This window comes from Protopterus annectens, chromosome 5.part0 (assembly GCF_019279795.1).
Source record: "Protopterus annectens isolate FY-2018-M chromosome 5.part0, PAN1.0, whole genome shotgun sequence".
NCBI lineage: Eukaryota > Metazoa > Chordata > Ceratodontiformes > Protopteridae > Protopterus > Protopterus annectens.
Window position 1 is genome coordinate 1,565,204,577 of NC_056735.1, and position 22,318 is coordinate 1,565,226,894.

Below are 22,318 nucleotides of genomic sequence, written 5' to 3' on the forward strand. Positions count from 1 at the left end.
AATTCTGAAGAGCTTGAAGACTTCTGAAATGGTTTCCCACTGAGCAACAGCTTAATTTCAGCTCTCTCAGTGTGAAAATAGAAAGACAGACAGTGAATTTGTCTTTTTGGGTAAATTTCAGTTACTGGCGAGGAAGTACACTGCCTGGATGCCAGAAAAGAAAACATTGAGAGAACCTGAAAAAAAAAATCAACCACAGGTAAGGAAAAAGCACTGGCTGTGAGGAATCCTGCAGCTGTTCAGCATAAAACAGTTCAAGCTCCTGCTGTAGTGCAAGGCATGACTTCCAGTAGTCTTGTGGGAAAAAAATAAGTCAAATGTGCTCAGAGTTGATTAAAATAAACAAACCACTGAAGGAGTATATCGACTCAAATAACAAAAGACTTGGAAAAATAAGCTTTAAACAGATATTCAGATGAGCAGATAAAACTGCAAAAATCAGAGGTTGAAATGAAGGAAAGGTTGTTGAGTATGAGACTGCTCAAGAAGAGATGTTTCAAAAAATGGTAGGATTAGAGAACAGAGCACTTAGGGGAAAACCTGAGATGTTCTGCCGTACCAGAGAAACTGGAAGGAGTAGACGTTTGTAATGTTATGAAATCACAGATAAACAACTGGACTGGTATTTCATAGCAGGAGTTGTTACCCAAAAGGACACATCATGTGTATTCTCTAAAACTAGCCATAAGAAAGCAGCCAAAACCTCTAATAGTAAATATGGACTCTTACCAGCAGAAATAGTTGATTGTGATAAAACTGTGACAGAAGGACAAAGTACTAAAAGTTTGAGACTATAGAGTGTTTATGGAACATGATTAATCACTGTACACCAGGCAAAAGAAGAGTAAGTTTATTCCAGCAATCAGGGAATGTCAAAAAGCAGATGTGACATTCAAGCTGCTGTATCCAGCTATCTTCAGAATACTTTTTTCCCTATAGGGTCAAAAACATTTTTGATGCAGAAAATGCTAAAGAGGAAATACAAAAGTTTAGCCAATAAAAAGTGAGCTATTAAACAAAAGGGGATTCTGCTTCCTATTCTTCTGATAATAAAGCTCAGAGAGAGAATATGCCAGTGAAACATTTTTCAGTGTTCCAAGATAAAATATTTGAGAGACAAAAAAAAGCACAGGAGTTTACTAGAAGAACCAGGAATACATTGCAAATGAACTAAAGACTGGAGTTGGAAGACAGAGATCAACAGGAAGAAACACAGCAACTTAGAAATTAATTAATAAATGTGAGATTATAAAGCATCAATCCCATTTGTGAAACATGGCAGACAAGAACACCTGGAAATATTGGAGTTTTTTTGACTTTGTTAAATTTGTAGGGGACTCCAAAACATATGTCCAACTTCATGTAATTAATGTTTGGAAGAACAATGAGGAGAGGGGAAGAGTAAAGAAATAGGTAACTGTAAGTAACACATTTTTTTCTTAACAGTATTTTTATAAAACTTGACATAGACTGCATGTTATATAGCAAATCTCTTTCGGTTACTTTTGGGTGTAATAATTATACTAAAGCAAACAGCTGCCCTTTTTCCTTCTTTTTTTTCTTCTTGTTCAGTATTAAGAAACATAGACACTGTAATGTAAAAAGAAAAGAACGACTGTACAAATGAGCATGATATTTGTAAAACTGGTATTATTTTTCTTACATTTGCATAAGGGAATGAATGGACTAAGGCCTTTGGCTGGATCTAACAATAAGTTTTAACTGGAAGCAAGTAAATAAAAGAATTGAATGTAATGAATTTTTTTTCCTTTAACAAATAAATGCTCACAGTGCAACATAAGAAGCTTGTAGATGAAGACAACTATGTGTCTGGTTTTCATGTTTCTATGGAGACATGCTGATAAGGCAATAACACTGAATACTTTTTTCTTTCAGTGGCTAAAACATAATGTTTTCTGAAAGCATTGAAGTAGTTTTCTACATCTGGGAGAGTAATAAAGGTAAGACAAAACCATACAGTAGTTAGTGTAAGTAGAAGCACAGGCTGTACCATGTATCTTGGCGTGGATGACCTTCATTATATATTAATTCAAGCCTGTAAATGTAGCTGTCAGTCTGGGACAATTGTTCCTATTAAGTGTGTTAAACTTCATTATTTGAAGATGTAAATAGCTTTGTGTGTTTGTATTAATAGGTTATGGGGTATTCTGGGGGGGGGGTTTGTTTTTTTTTTTTTGTTCGAGTGTTTTCATTAAAATAAAAATTCTTGTAAGATGTGACGTAGGTTCAAATGACTATGGCAAGAAACAACTGTATAAAAGATCAGCCTGCCAAACATTAGTGTATTCATGTAATACAAAAGGCGTACTGTGCACTTTGCTTAAAGTGTCCTTGTTTGTATATAGGCAAGATGGAAAGAAAATTCAGGAACCCCATATACGAACATCTTAGGGATATAAGAAATAAAAATGTAAAGAATGCATTGGCTAAACATTGTATGGAACATGTTGACCATGATTTTAAATTTAGTATCATTGAGACACATATTCCAGACATAAGAGGTGGTCCATGGACACTAATTTTGGAAAAACATGAGGCACTGTGGCAACTGAGAACTAATGCCACACAGTGACCAGGGTTAAATGATGCATTTTCATTGTCCTGTTTTCTAAAGCTTAAGGCATTAGAAAGATGAATTTATTTTATTAAGTGTTTTTACATGAGTTTATGCTAATACTGTTTGCTATATTTATTATAATAATTTTTGGTACTAGTTTCTTTCTTGTTATTACATATAGTTTTACCAAATTTTTAATATTTTTAATTTTTTATATTCACAGATTTATGAAGTTCTTATGCTTTGCTATGAATTGAGGGTGCTGGTGGGCATGTTTTTAACATTAATTAGGGGTGTGGTATTAGTGACATAAGCTGTAATTTAATATTTAAGGAGTTTTTTATTCCTATTTCTTTGTTTGAAGACATCTCTGAATTAGCAGAAATGAAAGCACTCATCTAATTGTGTTTTAACTTGTTCAATAAAGGTTTTCATTGTACTACAGCGGCTTGTGAAAAAGAATGGATTTTTTTACATCACGGTGACCCCCAGTTCTGCTTGTGCTCATTTTCTAACTTATTTGTGACTAACTTATTCATTGATTATGATCAGTATTTAGAAAAAAAAACTATTATATGTAACAGATGGGAATAATAACTTCTTATAATAATGGCAACACTTTCCATATTATTTTTGAAAGCAATTTGTCTCACAGGTATATACAAAAAGAAAAAGCAGTGAACTATATTAAAATGCAGAGTGCAAGTTGCTATGGGAGACACATTTGAAAAGAACTGAGAATGTGTATTTGATAAAGAAAGGATTTCAGGATAGTTATTCAGCAGAATATCTGGGACAAAGGAAAAGGGAACTACTTATATTAATTGCTAGAGGAGCTCCAGTAGTGATAGATGAGGAAAAATATAATAATGATAGATTTGTAGTAGTAAGGGGCTACTGGCAAGGGAGGAGGATTATGCTGGCATGTATTTATATTCCACCTAAAACTGCTACAATGGAGTTTAAAAAATTCTGGGAGAAATAATCAACTTTAACCAGGGGATATCACTTATAGGTGAAGCGTGGAATTTGATTTGCAACAATGAGGATGTGTCTGGAAGGCTTAGAAGGGAAAGTATGACACACAAGGATAGATTTTTGAAGAAATTTCTGAAAATATTTTGGTAAAGAAGATGCGAATTCAGTAGTAGGAGCTCAGAAAGAATTTGCATATTATACTCTAAGGTACAAAAACTAGCCTAGGCTAGACAGAAATTATATTTCACAGGAACATGTGCATTTAATTGAAAGTTTTGATACACATCCAATAACTATTTCAGATCATGCACCAATAGTAAATAAAATAAAAAGGAGACAGTGGGGTTTCCCCACCTATCTGTTAAATATATAGGAATTTAAGGAATAGTTAGTGGAAATTATTCAGGAATAATTAAGGAAGATAGAAATTTCTTCAGAAAATATAGCTAGGAAGTGGTATAAAATGAAATTGGAGTTTAAAATAGGATAGAAATAAAAGAAAAAGAGATATAGTTAAGTAGTAACAAGAATTATTTAGAAGGACTGACAAAGGTTATAGTACTGTAGAACTGGGGACTCTTACAGAACAAGAAAAGGCATAACTGCAGAGTGCTAAAGAGAAAATTGGGGACTACCTTGATAATATGCATGAGTTTAGAAATATTACTGTGAAACAAATGCTTTTTGATATTGACCCCAGAATACAAAAGTTTTTGGCACAACAGCTCAGGCAACAGAAAGTAGAAAGGGTTGTTGCCAAGCTATGAAAATAACCAGAGATCTTTTAGGGGTATTAGAAATATTTTGGAAATTTTATGAAAATCTGTATAAAACAAAGAAATGTAGAAATCAAGAAAAAGTACAAATGGAAATGTTTATAGAATAATTAAATATGCTAAAGTTAGAGGTAGACGAGGCTCAATTACTAACAATTAGACTAGGTGATGAGACAAAATGGTGATGTATAACCAATCTACAAGGAAGTCTCCAGGAACAGATGGCATTCCTCTGGAAGTTGGGAAACTAGAAGGGAAGAAATTGATAAAGGTATTGGAAGATTTTGTTTAACAGTATTTTAAAAGGAGGAGAGGCAGTAACATCCTGGGAAGAAAGCTGTGGTGGCTGTTATACCTAAAGATGGTAAAGACCCATCAGATCCAGATTTACATAGGCCCACTTTGATTCTAAACCATGATTATAAATTGGTTATGTCAATAATGGCTAAAAGAATGGAAAAGGTGATGCCACAATTGATAGATATGGATCAGTGTGGTTTTATGGAGGAGAGGCAAACATTTGACAACATTAATAGAACAATGATGATCCAGAGGGAAGCAGAATGAAAGAAAATACCACTGTTGCTTTTGGGTCTTGATGCAGAAAAAACATTTGACACAGTAAATATGAGCAAGTCAGTGGAAGCATTAGTATTCCCTGACAAAATAATAAGGTTAATTAGGAGGATATATGAGGGATTGGAAGTGAAAAATTAAAGTTTGGGGGGGGGGGTCCTTTCTGATAAATTCTCTTTGAACAGAGTAACTAGGTAGGAATGTCCTCTTTCACCTTTCCTATTTGCATTATATTTAGAATTAGAACCACTAGCAAAAAATAAGGGACTCAGAAAATCAAGGGTCTATATTATAAAGTCAAAGCTTTTAGGTAGTCAAATACCTAAAGCTTAACACCTAAACAGTGAAAGCTGTAAACATCGAATGGCCACTTCCGGGAATTCTTTCGTAGGGAAAGAATTTGCTTGTCCAGAAAAAATTTCAAAACCTAATCGAATGGGGGTGGGGGACTGTGACCCCTACAACCCCCAACTAAATATACCAACTCTGAGATCGCTCTGCAGTGGAGAAAAGGCCAGATTCCCGATAATAGCCAAGCAAATTCTTTCATTATGAAAGAATTTGCGGAAGTGGCTGTTCGATATTTACAGCTTTCGCTATTTAGGTGTCGATCTTTAGGTATTCAATTACCTAAAGTTTCAATCACCTAATATAGACCCAAAATCAAGGTTATAATTGGTATGTTAATCAAGAAATGTTGGCTTTATTTGCAGATGATATCATTTTGTACCTGATAAAACCAGAAAAGGACATTTCAGTGTTGTGGAACATTCTGAGACAGTTTCAAGTCTTTTCTGGGATACAAAATTAATGAAAATAAAGCAAAGACAATAGCAGTAAACTATGTACCTACACACAAATTGGTTCAGCAGTACCCATATTTATGGGGATATGATATAATGAAGTACTTAGGAGTATGGTTTAAAAAGAATTCTGTTATGGCAGCTAAGGATATGTGGGAAGTGATTAAACAAAAGATAATACAAAAACTGAGAAACTGGAAGCTGTGTGATATGGATAGCAAGATACAAGCAGTAAAAATGTTATAAGTCCCTTTAGTTTCAATGAGAGGAGAAGTAGTGGATAGCAACTGATAAAGAGTTGAAGGGTTTTATCTGGGAGGAGAAGAGGGCAAAAATCAAATGGGATAAGTTGATCCTTCCACTAGAACAAGCTGGTTTGTGGTTTGGGATTAACTGATATGAAGAGTTATTTCAGAGCTACACAGTTAAGGCTCCTATACATAGTACAAACAGTAAGCTATAATTCAAAGTGGAAAGGGATGGTGATGAAATGGGGGGGGGGGGCTCAAGAAACAAGGAAAGACTGGAATTTTTGATGCAGATCCTTCAGGAGAATAACAGTAACCATACAAAATACTGTATTCATAAAGTAGCAGAAAGTATTCTAAAAAACTAAGCCAACACTGGAATGGGAAAAAGTGAGACTGCCTATAGGGATGACTGCAATTAGGAGTACAGAAAATAGGCAAGAGAGGGCTGGGATTTACTGGAGAAAAATGGCAGAAGAACCAAGGTATTGGGAGCAAATAATTAGAGAGGGGGAGGTAATAGATTGAAAAGAGGACACAAATTCATTTGCACTGCAGGGTACAGATTGCCTTCCCTATCAAGGATTGTTATCAGATTATAGGCAAATAGAAGGGAAAAGGAGGATCCTACGTGAAAGACCAGCCATGGTAGAGTTTTTAGTAGACTCTAGAACAGAAGTTGCTATTAAAACAAGTATAATTTGAAAGGCATATAAAATATTTAATGGTAACTATTGCAATCATTCAGATGAGGTTCAAAAGGATTGGGAAGAGAGCTTGAATAAGCAATAGTTACCATTAAATATTTTATATGCCTTTCAAATTAAAGTTGCTATTAAAACAAGTATAATTTGAAAGGCATATAAAATATTTAATGGTAACTATTGCAATCATTCAGATGAGGTTCAAAAGGATTGGGAAGAGAGCTTGAATAAGCAATTCATAAATACACAATGGAAGGATATGTGTATGTCTCCCAAATATCCAAAAAGTCTAGGAGATTTAGGATCTTTTTTGGAAGTGTTTACATAGGTATTTTGTACTCCAAGCAGACTCAAAGAACATTTCCTCAACTAGACTGCAAATGTTGGAGGTATGATTAGGGAAGAAAGAGATAACTGGGAGCATGTTTTTTTAGGAGTGTAATGAGCTGGCAGACTTTAAAAATTCTCTGCAGACTACTCTGTCAGAAATACTGGATGAGCAAATTGTTGTAACCAAGGAAATGATTTTCTGAGCTGTGATAAAGAATCAGAATTGCCTAGACATAGTAAGGCCTTGAGTTTAATTCTTGTGGCTGCAAAAAAGCAATTACTAGAAAATGGAAATCGGTCTAACCAACCATAGTAAAAGCAGGGAATATTGTAACAGAAAAACAAAACTGGAAGTGGTATCTTTAGAAATGGTAAGAGCAAATTACATAGAAAAAATGGGAATTGTAGGAACAATACATGAAGAATAATGTTTTGGAGTAGGAATGAATTTTAAGGGAGGTAGGAATTGAATGAGCTATGTAATTTTGACTGGCAATATATAGAAGATTACATGTGATATATAATGTTTACAGTTGAAAATATGTCAATATGGTATGTTTTCATTTATATAAATGTATAATTGTATATGGCATAAGTGATAATTTAATAAAGATGTTTCTCATTTAAAAAAATATTAGACCTTCTGAAATATGCTTGGAGGTAACTGGGGATATAGATAACCATTTTGTAGGTAAAAAATTCCTTAACACACTGAGGTATGGTTCCTACAAGTAGAGCTTCCTCCTCTAAAAAATGCTGGCCAAGCAGGTCTCCTGAGATCACCCAAAATGTCAGATGGTGAAGCCTGTCTGGTGACTTGAAGCAAAACAGGAAAACTGCCAAACTTGAAAACAAATTTTGTGTTCAGCTTATGACAGGTGAGTGTCCTGCAAAGAGAGTAGGCTGGTACTTGAGAGTCTTAGTTGCTGCATCAGCCAGACTGTCTTGATAGGATGGTACATGGCTATGATGTTTAAATAAAGGAGTTTTACAGAAGTCAAAGGCATCAAGAATACTTGGGCATTGTGGATGGCTTTAAGCAGTGATGATAAATCCCCTGTGTTTTCACTAACTGTGTAAAGTAACAAAGCAAGCTGACTATAAACTAAAATGAACTACACCCATACATATTGTGATATATTGGAGAATGCTCAGTGGAAAAAACACATAATAACCATATTCACCACCACTTTACCATCTTTAAACCATTAAAGGCCAAATTTCAGTAAATAAAACACTTCACATGTATTTTTTGTTAAGCAAGTAACATCTTTTACTGAATAACATGTTGTGTACAGTCAAAGGCAAAAAGGCATATAAATGTAAACTCATTTCAGGAGCACATACATTTATTAATCAGTTCAGTCTTTAGCGATATCAACTTCCAGAATTTCAAGGACAAACAGAAAATATTTAAGTCTTTTCACTAATTCAAATTAATGCGGTCATTCAAAAGCCAAATGAAATATTACTCACAGATTCCTTTTCAAGAACCTTAAGTAACTCTTACCAATTCCTTTTCCCAAGTTTGTCATTCTGTTTAGCTTCCTAGGGATTCTATCTGGCTTGGAAACTCATTTCCATGAATTTTCCAGAGATCATAGTCTACAGCTGATTCTCTTTCTGGTTAGGCCCTGAGTCCTCAATACATCTTCTGGCCTTAGTGCAGTCTCATTCGGATAAGAGTTCCACACAGCATTCTTCCAGTCTCCAGTTTTTCTACTTTGGTACTCAAAGCACCTTCTGGTCTTAGTGCCTTCGCTCTCTCTCTCTCTGGCAAAAGCTTCACAGAGTTGTCTTCTTGGTTCTGTAGTGACAGATTCACCCAGATCAGCTCTGTCTTCTGCTCTATAGTTTCCCTTTTATCGCTAAATCCTAACTCCTATCCATGGTCTAGTCTGGGACTCAGAGCTTCCTCTAGCTGTAAATTCCTATTATTTCAATTTCTTCCACACAGTTTGATAGAACAAGTCCTACTTGTAGATGTGTTGACATTACATAATATATCACATACTTCCCCCAGCTCAGAACTGGGGGTATGAACAAAACTGACTTGCCCAACACGGTAGGTCCAAGGTTCCAATACAACAGGAGCATCATCCTTGGGGCAGACCCAGCAAAATGATCAACTTGTTAGCAAGAATAATATCTAAATTTCTTGTGGTTATTTATAGTCCTGTTAGGCCAATACCTCTTCTTTTTATAGACTTCATTGCTGGATGTCTGCAGCTTGTTTTTGTTTTGTTTTTTTCCCTAATGTGTATATCACCCCAGGCCTGTAACTCTGGCCAGTGCTTTAGACTAGCAGTTTTTTCTTTTTATGTTTTATTCTTCTTAAGGCTCATGTGAACTTTCTCCTTTCACTTTTGGGTGCATTTTCTTATCTGCTGATGCATTTCTCAAATTTCCTGATATATTTATTTTATGTGCAGGCATAGTTCTGTAATCTATAGTGATCTCAATTGTTTATCTAGATTCTTAAAAATCATCTTTAGTGAAGCTGCAAACTACTAGAATGTTGTTAGCTCATCCCCTGCATATACACAGTAACACTTTGAGAGTGAGACATGTAATTGGTATCAGCGCTGCACTGCCCAACATTTCTGACAGGGGCTGATGCCAGCAGGATGTCCTGCCCATCCTGATGCAACACCAGGGAAATCAAGCCACATGACTGTGCCTCAAGCATGCATGCCTACCTACTCCCCAGGGCATGGGCATGCCTATCCTCCCTGCCTCTGCTATCATTCATTTAAGACGTTATGTGAATTCCCGTCACCTCAGCCATAGGCAGGGTTTTATCCTTCTATGCCATCAGCGCAGGCTACAATATCAATCTTAAATTTAACCTGTTTGCCACTAATAGACATCTACTCTGCTTATCTATCCTTTTTCTAGAAACAGACATATGCTTCTTCCCTTTCTGCAGTGACTAAACATTGTAATTACTGTCTTCTGTAGACACAACATGAGATCCGTAAACAACACATGCTATACATCTGAATTCTTTTCTGAACTGACTGTGCTTCTGTGCATCAATTACTTGATAAATATTTTAATATCCTTATCTTTCCTTTCCTTTCTTTTATGCATTTCTAGGAAATTATTCAATGAACTACATTTTCCACATCCTTTATTCAATTAATAATAAGGATTGTTCTTATGTGTATAACCACAAATTGAACAACATGGTATCTGTTCAACTAAGTCTCTTTTATTTTTTGATGTGCATCATGGTCTGGCATTCTTTTACTTCTCACTGCTATGTGGTTTCTATACTATATCATATTATTATAAGAACTAACAAACTTTTTTGCTTTATTTTAACTCTCTTTTGCCCATTTTGATTTTATACAGGTACGCTTTTATGCAAGTGCTCTTATTTGAATATTTGTTAATTTATCAATTATTTCATTTGTTTCTGTTAAAAGTTTGCTTCTCAGTTTTTCCATTTTTATTTCACTGTCATTTCTGCCTCTGTGTAACAAATCATACAGTGCACTAACCTCACATTATTTTGCTCTGTGTTGATTCAGTTACATACACAGTGATGGATTCCTGTAGCCCTTGAGTTCTGTCAGATTCTTTTTATTTTCACAATACTGTTTGAGTCTGTCTAAAATAACTGCTAAGTCAGCCTTTTGCTCTTTATTGCATTGTCTCTGGGAAGAGAAAAAATGTGGTTACTTATACTCTTTTCAGATTTTTTTTTCAGATGCAATAGAAAAAAATCAAGCAGTTGTAACAGCTGCTTCTGATTTTCTGCTATATCTTTAATGTAATGGATGACATGATGAAACATTCTGTTGCTTTAAGGGTAATGATGTAGGTTATGAAAAAGTGTACAAAATGGCAATTTTTTTCATCTGTATATGGAGAAAATAATGGCACTGTCATCTGAGAAGCTTTTGGAACTTTATTTGCAATTTAATATTTCATTGTTTCATTTCACTGCTCATTTTGTTTTAACAATTTGCTCAGTTTGACATAATTGTTGGAAAACCACTCTGCTTTGGAATTTCCCCTGTTGTCTAGTGGTAATGTAGTACTCAAATTTACTTTTACATTATTTTCATCATTTTCACCAGTTGTAATATTACTAGCATGATCAGTGGTTCCAGCCGTATCAGTTGTAATTTACAAAACTGTGAAAAATGAGATCCAAGTAGAACACTTAAACATCAATAAGCTTCACCAAACCAGTTCTGAACTCCAAGCAATATCTTTGCATTTTTTTCTATACTGCCACTAACTAGTGAAATATATAATAAAGACAAAGAGAACAGTCACATTCTTGCATCTGAGCAGTTTACTGTAATAGCAGTGAACTGACTAAAAATGGAAACCCCATAACATGATCATAATATGTGTACCAGCATTATTAAGGCACTTAAAGAAGTACTAATTATCTATGTTTATTAAAACTAATACAACAGCTTATTTTAAGTGTTAAAGCTCCTGGGCATTTTTTTTCATTCTTTTTCTTTCACAGCAATAAGCATTTGCATACAGTATGTATGTATGGCATAGCTTATGATGATACTTTGATAGGATACTCTATCTTCAAGCATCTTAGACCCTCAAATAAATCAAAATGAATATCTATGACAGCAGTTTCAGACTTTATGTTTGCTTTAGCACTTTGTATTTTATTTTCCTGTAATTGCAAGGAAGCACTCAAAACAGGCATCTTTTTCCTGTATTAGTTTTGCAATACGACCTTGAATCCCAAAGGAAATTAGTGGAAACAAGTCTGAATAGTGTGAATTGTAGATGTCTGTTAAAGAGATATCTAACCTCAGCAAGCAAACAGACTCATTCGTATGTAAACATGAATTTTATGCAATTGCATCTGTTGTCTGTATGAAAAAAGATAAAATAAACTGCTAACTGAACAAGTTTAAGAGAATGAAAACAGTTGAAGAAAAGAGTCCAGCAGGCACTTTGGAGCTGTTCTTTGTACATCTGTCTCTACATGGAAATTCAGGTATTGGAGTTAAAGTGTAGTAAATAGGTCCTTTTCAATAAAATACATAAACATTATTGTTTTGTTTTTTTTTTTTGTTTTTTTTTTCATTGAATAACATGTGAGTAACTTTAAAAGTGAACAAGATGATAGGACACTGTGCAAAAAAAGTTGTTCACACAAAAATATCTAAAAAGATGACATTTATGCATGGTCCTCCCCATTAAAAGCCCCCCCCCCACATGACAAATATTTCACCTCCTCATCTTCTACTCTAGTTTGATCTATCATCTCATTTTTTCTGTCTATCTTGTCATTTCATTTTTTTACCCTTCTGTATTAAAAACATATAAGTTAGTCTTATGGTATGTCTTTAAATCTGAAATACTGAGAGTACCTCTTATATATTGTATATTTTTGATGTGAAGTTGTTAAATCTCACAGTTTATTCTCACTGATGGGTTCGGAGCTGATCCTTGGCTCCGACATGGCCGATAGCAAAGCTCAAGGTTTGCCAGTAGCTTGAGACCAAGCCCCTTATCCCACAATGCACTGCTGGAATTACCTCAGATCTAATTTGCCACGGCAAGAGAGATCTCGGTGATCCAGTTAGCTTGGACCATTTTGACAAATCACAAGTTTAAAAAAAATTTTTTTTCTAGTTTTTTGAGTGATTGCTAGTGTTCAATGTGTTTCTAGTTTAAAATAATAGTTTAGTAGGTTAGCTTTTTGTAGAGATCTACCCTGTGTGTAGTTTTTGTTTTCTTGGTGTTAGGCCCTTTCTTGACCCTATTTAGTCTTGCTTTCTTCAAGTGTTATTAGTTTTCTTAGTGTGGGCTTAGTTAGCCCTGTATTTAGCCTTTACAGGTAATTTTTTGTGGTGTTCTGTTGAAAGAATGTCTGATGAGAGAGAGAGAAATCTCACCCTAAATCGGGGTTTAAAAAGTGTTCAGATTCTGGACAGAAAATGTCCATTATGGATGGACATGTCCAATGTGTCTGTTGTCTGGGGGCTAAACACGTCCAAGACTCCTGCAGTATATGCCATTCCTTTTCATCAAGGGTTCTCTTAGAAAAGAAGAGAAAACATGTAGATAGGGGGTTACTGCAGCATTCTTTTTCTGAAGTTTTGGATAGCCAGGAAAGTGCCAGCACTTCATCAAAATCTTCGAAGTCTTCTGATCCCAAACAGACCAAGAATGCAAAGAGATCAGAGGGTACAGGGTCATCGGCTCCACAGCTCTTGGAACCGAGTGTCCCTTTGGTTCAGAGCCAGCTCCCAGTCTTGGAGCCGGTCTCTCAGGTCCCCTCATCTCCTTTGCTCCAGTCAGCACCTTCAGTGCATTCTTCTAAGTCTTCGGTCAGCCTATCTGATTTGGATATGGATCGGCTAGTGCAAAAGCTTTTAAGGGCACCAGTACTTGCTAAATTGTTGATGGCACTGACCACTTCGTTGGAGCCAAAGACCATTGAACCGGATTTGACTACTCCTCCTCCAAGCCGTACTGGACCCTCGGAGTCGAAGGAGCTGGAACCAATGATTGTCAAACCCTTGGAACCGAGACCCGCACGGAGGTTATCAGTTCTATCTACTTGGACATCCTTGGCACTGACCGAGGATGCTAGGAGCCGATGTTGTCCTGTCAGATCCAGGGAGGATAGTCAGACCAATATGTTGGTGCTGACTCTTCCTCTCGGGGCTTCGGCTCGGATGAGCTCGGCTCCTACTTCAGGCTCAGGGGCCTATGGTTTCAGTGTGGGAGGATCAGACGGTCCATTCAGGTCCATCTACCCCTTCTCGTCAGAGCCATGGCATCTTCGACACCATGGGGAGAGTCATGTCTCCTAAGACATCATCAGCATCAGTTTGGCCTCCCTATCCCCTCAAGTTCCTGTGTCTGCTTCTTCATATACTGGTCCCCCTGCAAAGTGTAGAGACCCTGAGCCTCAAGTACCCCCACAGGGTGTCCCCTGCTCTTCTGAGACCTCCCCAGATCCCTCCACTGAGGAGGTACCCAGGAAGAGAGTGTGCAAGAGGAGGCACTTGGACTCCCCACAGAAGTCTTTGACATCTGACACTGACCTGGATGAGTCAGAAGGGTCCCCTTGATCCCCCTCTGAGGATATCTTCTTTGTAGAGATATTTGAGATCCTTAATCAGAGGGGCAGTTGGCAGTCCAAAACCCCTGCTGAGGACGAGTCAGTGCTCTTAAAGGCTTTTGGGTCTCAACCTTTCACTTCTTGGGTGTCTCCGCCTTACAATGAAGTCGTGGACCTGATCTCTCGTAAGGCATGGTAGTCGCCAGAGGCCATGGAACCTGTCCCTCAGAAGCTGAACAAGTTTATCTCTGCCCCAGTGGACAAAGCCTTTTTGACCAAGGGAGTGCCTGTTGATGCCATGGTGGTAGCTGCAGCCACCAAAAAGGAAGTGTCTGAAACATCCACATCTATCCATCCTCCTAATAGAGAGTCTAGGATCATGGATAGATATGGGAAATGCATGTTTAGTTCAGTGACCTTTTCTCTTTGATCGCTAAACTACTTAACCCATTTCACGAGACTCCAAAGAGATCTCCTGAAAGAGCTAGGAGATACTCTTCAGGGTACGGTAGCTGCAGGGGTGGCCGACAAAGTTCAACACACAGCTTGCTACCCTAAATTCGATTGTGAACTCATCCATGCATCTCATATCATATGCAGCTGATGGTCTGAGTAGAGCCGCTAGTTCAGGCTTTGATCTGAGGAGACAAGCCTGGATGCATCTCTGTTCCTTTGCGGAGCCCTTTATGTCTTCCTTTATTAACACTCCATTTGATGGCTCATCACTGTTTAGGCCTACAGTAAAGGAAACATTAACCAGGTATGAGCAGGAAGGCAAGACCCTATCTAACATTGTAGTCCATTTTTCTGACCCTACTTGGCCCTATCCCAAGGGCCCTAAGGGCAGAAAAATGTGGTTCCGAAAAGCACAGGGAACCTTCCAGAACACACGTGGAGAAACCCCCTCTAAAGGCAGAGGAGGGGGTTATAATGGAAGACATTGCCCATGCGGCAGAGGGGGTCTGCAACAACAGGGTGACAGAGGACAGTTCTCTGGCCAGCCTTACCAACGCCCCTGAAGGGAGGCCCGGGTGTCCGGCTCTGGAGGCAGTCAGGGGTCGCTTATTGTTGTACCCAGAAGCCTGGCTAAACATAATGTCGGATACTTGGGTACAAAGCATTATTTCCAGAGGATATTTCATACCATTCTCTACCCTTCCCATTCCTGTATACAGAATCCCAGATGTTCCACCCACTCTCGGGGAACAAGCAATCATAGAGGCCAACAAATTTCTAAAAAAAAGAGTCATCCAACCAGTCCCAGCAGACCAAGTTGGATTCGGAACTTACTCAAGATTCTTTTTGGTACCAAAGAAAACAGGGGACTGGAGACCTATCTTGGAGCTCAGCAGACTCAGTCAGTTCATAAAGAAAGAGAAGTTCCGAATGGTCACACTTCAGTCCATTTTTCTCTTCCTAGGGAAAGGCGATTGGATGTGCTCCATAGATCTCAAGGACATGTACTATCACATAAAGATGAACAGACACTCCAGGGATCACCAGTGTTTCCAGCTGGGAGCCAATCATTACCAGTTTCGAGCCCTGCCCTTTGGTCTCACTACAGCCCCCAGAGTATTCACCAAATGCATGGCAATGGTCACAGCTCACCTGAGGCATCTAGGATTCCAGGTGTTTCCATACCTAGACGATTGGCTCCTCAGCGCTACCACCAGGCATCAATTGACTCAAGCAACACAATACACTCTGACACGCTGCCATCAATTAGGCATTACAGTCAACTTTGAAAAGTCTGCCTTATCGCCATCGCAGCATACTGTTTTTATAGGAGCAGAGTTAGACACCTCAACCACCACTCTATGCCTTCCAATCAAAAGAGTCTCACTTCTCCACCAACACATCAACTCACTGGTGTCAAAGAACAAAGCTACAGCAGCAGAGGTCTTGAAGGTGCTAGGTTTGATGGCAGCTGCAATCCTGGCTGTACCACTCACAAGGATGCATATGTGAATCCTTCAATGGCTCCTCTTTGCTCAGTGGTCTTACCAGAAACTGCCGATGCACCACATAATTCTCATCACAGATACCTGCAAGAGAGACCTTTGGTGGTGGTTGACATCTCTTCATGTCACAATCGGAAGGCCCTTTGCCCCCCCCCCCCAGTAGCCACTGTGACCACAGACGCTTCCCTGATAGGGTGGGGGGGCATTTTAAGGGAAAGACTGCTCAAGGCATATGGACGGATCAAGAGTCACATCTGCATATCAATGCTCTGGAGTTGAGAGTGGTACTTCTGGCGTTGCAGTACTTTCAGGACTCTCTTCCTCTAGAAACTATTGCAATTCAGACAGACAAAATGTCAGTAGTCTGGTACTTGAACAAGCAAGGTGGAACCAAGTCTTACCCCTTAGGCTCTGGCAGTGGGCTGTGTCATCCCAGCATTTTCTGTTAGCAATGCACATCCCGGGAAAATCCAACGTGATAGCGGACAAGCTAAGCAGGGCGATATTGCTCCCTCATGAGTGGTCTCTCAAACAACAGGTTGCGGAGTTGATTTTCCGCAAATGGGGCCAGCCTTGCTGTGACCTCTTTGCCAGCCACATCAATTCAAAATGCAGAAGCTACTTTGCCCTAATACCACCTCTGGGACATCCCCCGAGAGAGTCACTCGTGTATGATTGGCCCCCGTGTCTCCTTTATGCATTCCCACCCTTTCCATTGATACCCAGATTTTTACAGAAAGCAAAATTGCTGGGAAGGACTGTCATCCTCATAGCCCCCTACTGGCCTCGACAGATTTGGTTCCCATTTCTCCACCATCACCTGTTGGAAGATCCATGAATCCTGGACCCAGTTCCGGACCTTCTGACACACCCATCAGGGGACCTCCATCCTTCCCTGCAGTCCCTGAAACTGACTGCTTGGCTAATCCACTTCCCCTAACTGCCAGGCTTCATTCAATTTCAGAAGATACAAGACCAATTCTCTTGTCTTCTCACAAGCCATCCACCAGGAAATTATACTGCAGTAAGTGGAAAAGGTTCTCAATTTAGGCCAACACACAGAAAATTTACCCTTTCTGAGCTCCGCTATCATCCATTTTAGAATTTTTGACAAAGATTTTTAAGGAAGGGGCCTTGGATTCGATGGCTGAAACATTATGGGCCATAAGTTATCTAAAACTTTTCGTAAAGGTGTTCTTCACGTGAGACCTCCTGTCAAAATTCCTTATTCTCCCTGGAATTTGAACTTTATGCTGTCTCAAATTATTCTCCCCCTTTTTGAACCAGCATCTTCTTGTGATCTCAAATATTTATCCTGGAAAACTATTTTTCTAGTGGCCATTACTTCTGTCCGCAGAGTGTCAGAACTACAAGCACTATCTGTCAGACCACCTTACATTATTTTCCATGCTGATAGAGTATCTCTCAGAACAAGCCCCTCATTTTTGCCTAAAGTCTGTTCTGAATCCAATATCAATCAGGTCATTGGGCTGCCAGTCTTTTTTCCCAACAACTCTAACAAATTGGAATACATGCTGCCAAACTTGATGTACACAGACAGCTCAGATTTTATCTTGACAGAACTAAGGATATTAGAAAATCAGATCAACTTTTTGTATCCTTTTCAGAAGCCAGAAAAGGTAATCCAGTGGCTAAAACAACTTTCTCTAAATGGTTATCAGATTGTATATCCTTTGTTTATGTGAATGCTAACATGCCTTTGACACACAAACCTAAGGCTCATTCTACCAGAGCGGTTTCTACATCTTCTGCCTTTCAAGCTAAATAGGCCCCTTGACAATATTTGTGCTGCAGCCACATGGTCCAAGCCTCATACCTTTATCACACATTACAAAGTAGATAAGACTTCCAGGGACAGGTCTTCCTTTGGTTCCACGGTACTGAAAAACTTACTTCCATGAGCCACCCAAGATTGAGGGTGCTAGGGACGCTACCCATCAGTGAGAATAAATGGTGAGATTTAACAACTTCACATAAAGAAGTTATGTACTTACCATAACCTTCCATGTGAGTTGTTTATCTCGCCTTTGTTCTCAAGTCCCTCCCTCCTTCCCCCTCCTGGCTGACAGTACACTTAGAGGCTAGTACTATCCTGGCTCTTCAGTACTTCTTTCCTTTGGAAAGTGTTTCCCCTTTTAGAGTGGGGTAAAGGTATATGTATATATGTGTATATATATATATATATATATATATATATATATATATATATATATATATATATATATATATATATATATAATTGCAGCAAACAAGATCTGAGGTAATTCCAGCAGTACATTGTGGGATAAGGGGCTTGGTCTCGAGCTACTGGCAAACCTTGAGCTTTGCTATTAGCTGTGTCAGAGCCAAGGATCGCCTCTGAACCCATCAGTGAGAATAAAGGTGAGAGAAACAACTCACATGGAACGTTCTGGTAAGTACATAACTTCTTTTTATGGTATTTACATTGTATTACAGAGTACTGTACTGTGAACCATTTCTTATATTTTATATCTTTATGTCATGTGCTTATACATTTAGACCACTATATGTTGTATTATCTTTGAATGACTATAATTTGTGTCTTGTTTTATCTTTTGCATTACTATAAATTTGTCTGGAGCTTTTCTCCTTGGGTCTCCACTGAAAATGGGCCCTTGGCTCAGTTGGACTAACTTAGTTAACAAATGTCAAATAAGTAAATAAAAAAATAAAAATGTTTATCTTTTATTTTTTTAAATGAGTAAAAAAGTAGAAAAAAATGTATTGTCCCTATAATTTGACAACAATGTGGATGACTAAAATAAAATGGAATGGTAGGTTTCATTGAACATTGGAGTTATTTGGCATACAATTTGTGTAGAAAAAAAAAAATTGCAAATGCATATTACCTATTTTGTTGATTGAGAGAAAAGAAACAAAAATAAATACTTTCCTCATATGAATAACAAAAAAATAGCATCCGCTGTGGGAAAAGGGAATGAAACATGTTGAAGAAGGGGGTATGGCTTAAATTAATTGTGACCTCAAACATCATTACAATGACTTACACAGGTTGCACTTTATTTACATTTAATTTCAGACTTAATTTTGTCAGACATCTTAAACATCACTTTATTCACACTTATTCTGTTATTCCTCAAATACATTTTTTGCAGTGTATTAGAAAATATTGTATAAGATAGATTAGTAAACAGGTCAAATGAAAATATCAACAATATTTTTCAATCAGTGCACTTTGACCATGGAAACTTATTTGTTTTTCCTCTTAAGTTCATATAGTGAAAATATTCCTGATACTTTTATGTGCCTTAATTTATTTTTGTGTGCACTTATTTATAAATATATGTACATGTATAGGTATGTATGTAAGTGTGTGGGTGTAAAAGGTTATTTTGCATTAGCTACCTACTCAGATATGTCAACGTCAGTTATTTTGATCTGGTTATTGCTCCTCTAACTGCTTGAGTTTAGCAATTGAACCAACAGATTTATTCCTTTGGCGGTACATTAAAGGAGACTAGAATAAATGGAAATCACTATATGCTCTTGTGTAATAAGTTAGTTATCCCAAATGTAAGAGCCCAAAGCAAAGAAAGTTTTGTCTGTCATGTATAGTTTTGTTTGATTAAGTGAGAAGGTAAGGCAGGGGATAGGAAAATATAGAAACAATGAACATAAGAAAGTTGTGAGTAGAAGCAGTGAACACAAGAAGGTTTTGTACAGTAGAGCAAGTGGAGGACAGCAATATTCCTGGTGCACTGAGAGGTGTATAAACCTGTAGGTCTGTTTATTAGTGTTGTAAAAACAGATTTGTATCAAAAACAGAGAAAAGAGTAAAAGATCGCTTTCAGTCTGGGAAGGGATTTGTTTTATAAAAGTTCTATTGTAAATGTTTTTATGAAGACAACTCTATTGTCATGAGCCAGAAAATGTAATATGGAGTACCCAGATCTGAGCTGAGATGCAGTTTTCTTTTTTTTCTATAGAAATATCTCTAGGTGTTATGGAAAAGCTAAGGCATGTTACAGCCACAGTCTATGTCATTTCTGCTGTTTAACTATCTTAGTTGACAACCCCAAACATCATTGCTTTTGTTTTAGACAGGTTTACATATATAGAGAGTTTTAGCTGTGAAACAGAAGTGTGTATTTTTCAATTCTTCTCCAAGTTCATAGTTCATAGTCAGTTGTATAATAAATTGCGTCTGAGGGTAACATCATCAACATTCAGAGTGACCTTAAGTTTTGGGATGTCCAATGTTTTGGTAGGGATGCATGACGAGAAAAGAAGTGGAGCGTGGTATGACCCTTGTGGTACACTAGAGTAACTAAAATATGAGGTCACAAGGAAGTGGTTACTTTTAACTGAAATACTCTTTTAAAAGTCTGATTGTTGACTCATATAGTACATACATGTTCAGAACAGTACCTTTTTAACTTTTTTTACATAATGAATGTTAGAGTTTGCATATTTTACAGAACTAAAAAAAACAACTCTAAAAAAACAACACTAATAAATATGTTGTGGACAACATTTTTTGTAGATGATATCAATTATTGTGATAAGGGCAATTAGGGTATAAAGGCTAGATTTGAAATCATGCCGTGTACTATAGAGAAGCCTGCCACTTGTATCTGAGTAGTTAAGCATTGCTAAAATACTGTTTCTTGTTGAAGTAGTAGTGTATTGTTAGGGATGATGATGTATTAGTGGCTTTCTTTAAGGAATTCCTCTGTTTGATGAAGGTCTTTAGCATAGCCAGCTTTAGGCACCAGCAAACCCTGGTGCCGCTGGGGGCCCCCTGGTTCTAGGGGTGGGCCTCAACTGTAGCAAGTTATCTTATCTTGATATTTTGTAACATGTCTGTTAAACCAGCAAAAGCTAGTATAGCAATGTGGTATGATTAATAAACCAGGTGGGTAATAATAACTTTTTATATCTCCTTCAAAATTCAAAGATCTTTTATAATAATGGAGTTTTGCCAAGGAACAGACTTTGCAATTCCATTAAATATTATAACACTGACATAATGCCCCTGGCTTAATTAAACCTTGCTGGTAGACATCCTGCCCATAAAAACTAACAACATAGCCAGCTTTAGGTATCTGCAGTACCCATGGCTGCCAAGGGGCCCCTTAATCATCCTTGACTGTGTGGGGGCCCCACAAAAGCTGCTGTAGACTGGGGAAAACAAGGAGAAAAATGAATTAATTTTCCATTACACTGTTTAACATTAATAGGACTGTGATATGACCGTGTTAGGATAAAACTGATAATGAACATGAGCAAGGTAAGCACTAGATAGATAAATCAGCAGCCCAGAGTGACTGATGTCAGTGCACACCTTGGATATTAAGAAGAGCTGATGCTTCAGATTGTCAGGGATGCTTTCTGTTTTAGGCAGTTTAATAAGTACTGGCAGAACATTGGATACTATAACTCCCAATGTCTTTGTTGAAGAATTCTGCTCAATAACAAAAGTAATAGCAGAATAAAGGCCCAAAATGAGGGACACATTTTAAATATTTCTCTACTTCACTAAAAGGGTACTAGAATAACACCTTTTGCATCAACATCCATTTTTTGGACAGCAAGAAGTATAAAACTGATGTCTGGATTTATTGCCTGACTGTAATTTTGAATAATTTACCAGCAAATAAGACTTTTGTTATGTAAGGATGGAGCAAAATTATGGGGCAAAATCAGGGAATATTTGTGAAATCAGGGACAGAGACATGCATTCATTTACTCCTCAATGAGGTAAATAAAAGTGACTTACCCCTGCTGTTTGACGACTGCTAAATAGCAGTCACCGATCTGGTGTGGCAGTACCAGTGTTGCACAATTGTCTGGATTTATTGCCTGACTGTAATTTTGAATAATTAACCAGCAAATAAGACTTTTGTTATGGAAGGATGGAGCAAAATTATGGGGCAAAATCAGGGAATATTTGTGAAATCAGGGACAGAGATGGGCATTCATTTACTCCTCAATGAGGTAAATAAAAGTGACTTACCCCTGCTGTTTGACGACTGCTAAATAGCAGTCACCGATCTGGTGTGGCAGTACCAGTGTTGCACAATGTATTGCTGTTTGCTGAAATAAGTACAAAACTAGCATTGCTGTCACTTATGCATGTGTATGTGTGTGTGTGTGTGTGTGTGTGTTTGTTTGTGTGTGTGTGTGTGTGTGTGGGTGTAACAATATCACCGTTTTTTATCAGTGCACATATACAATAATATCGGTGCACACACCTTATTCTTCTTGGTATCAGTAAAAAATGCAGCTAACAAGT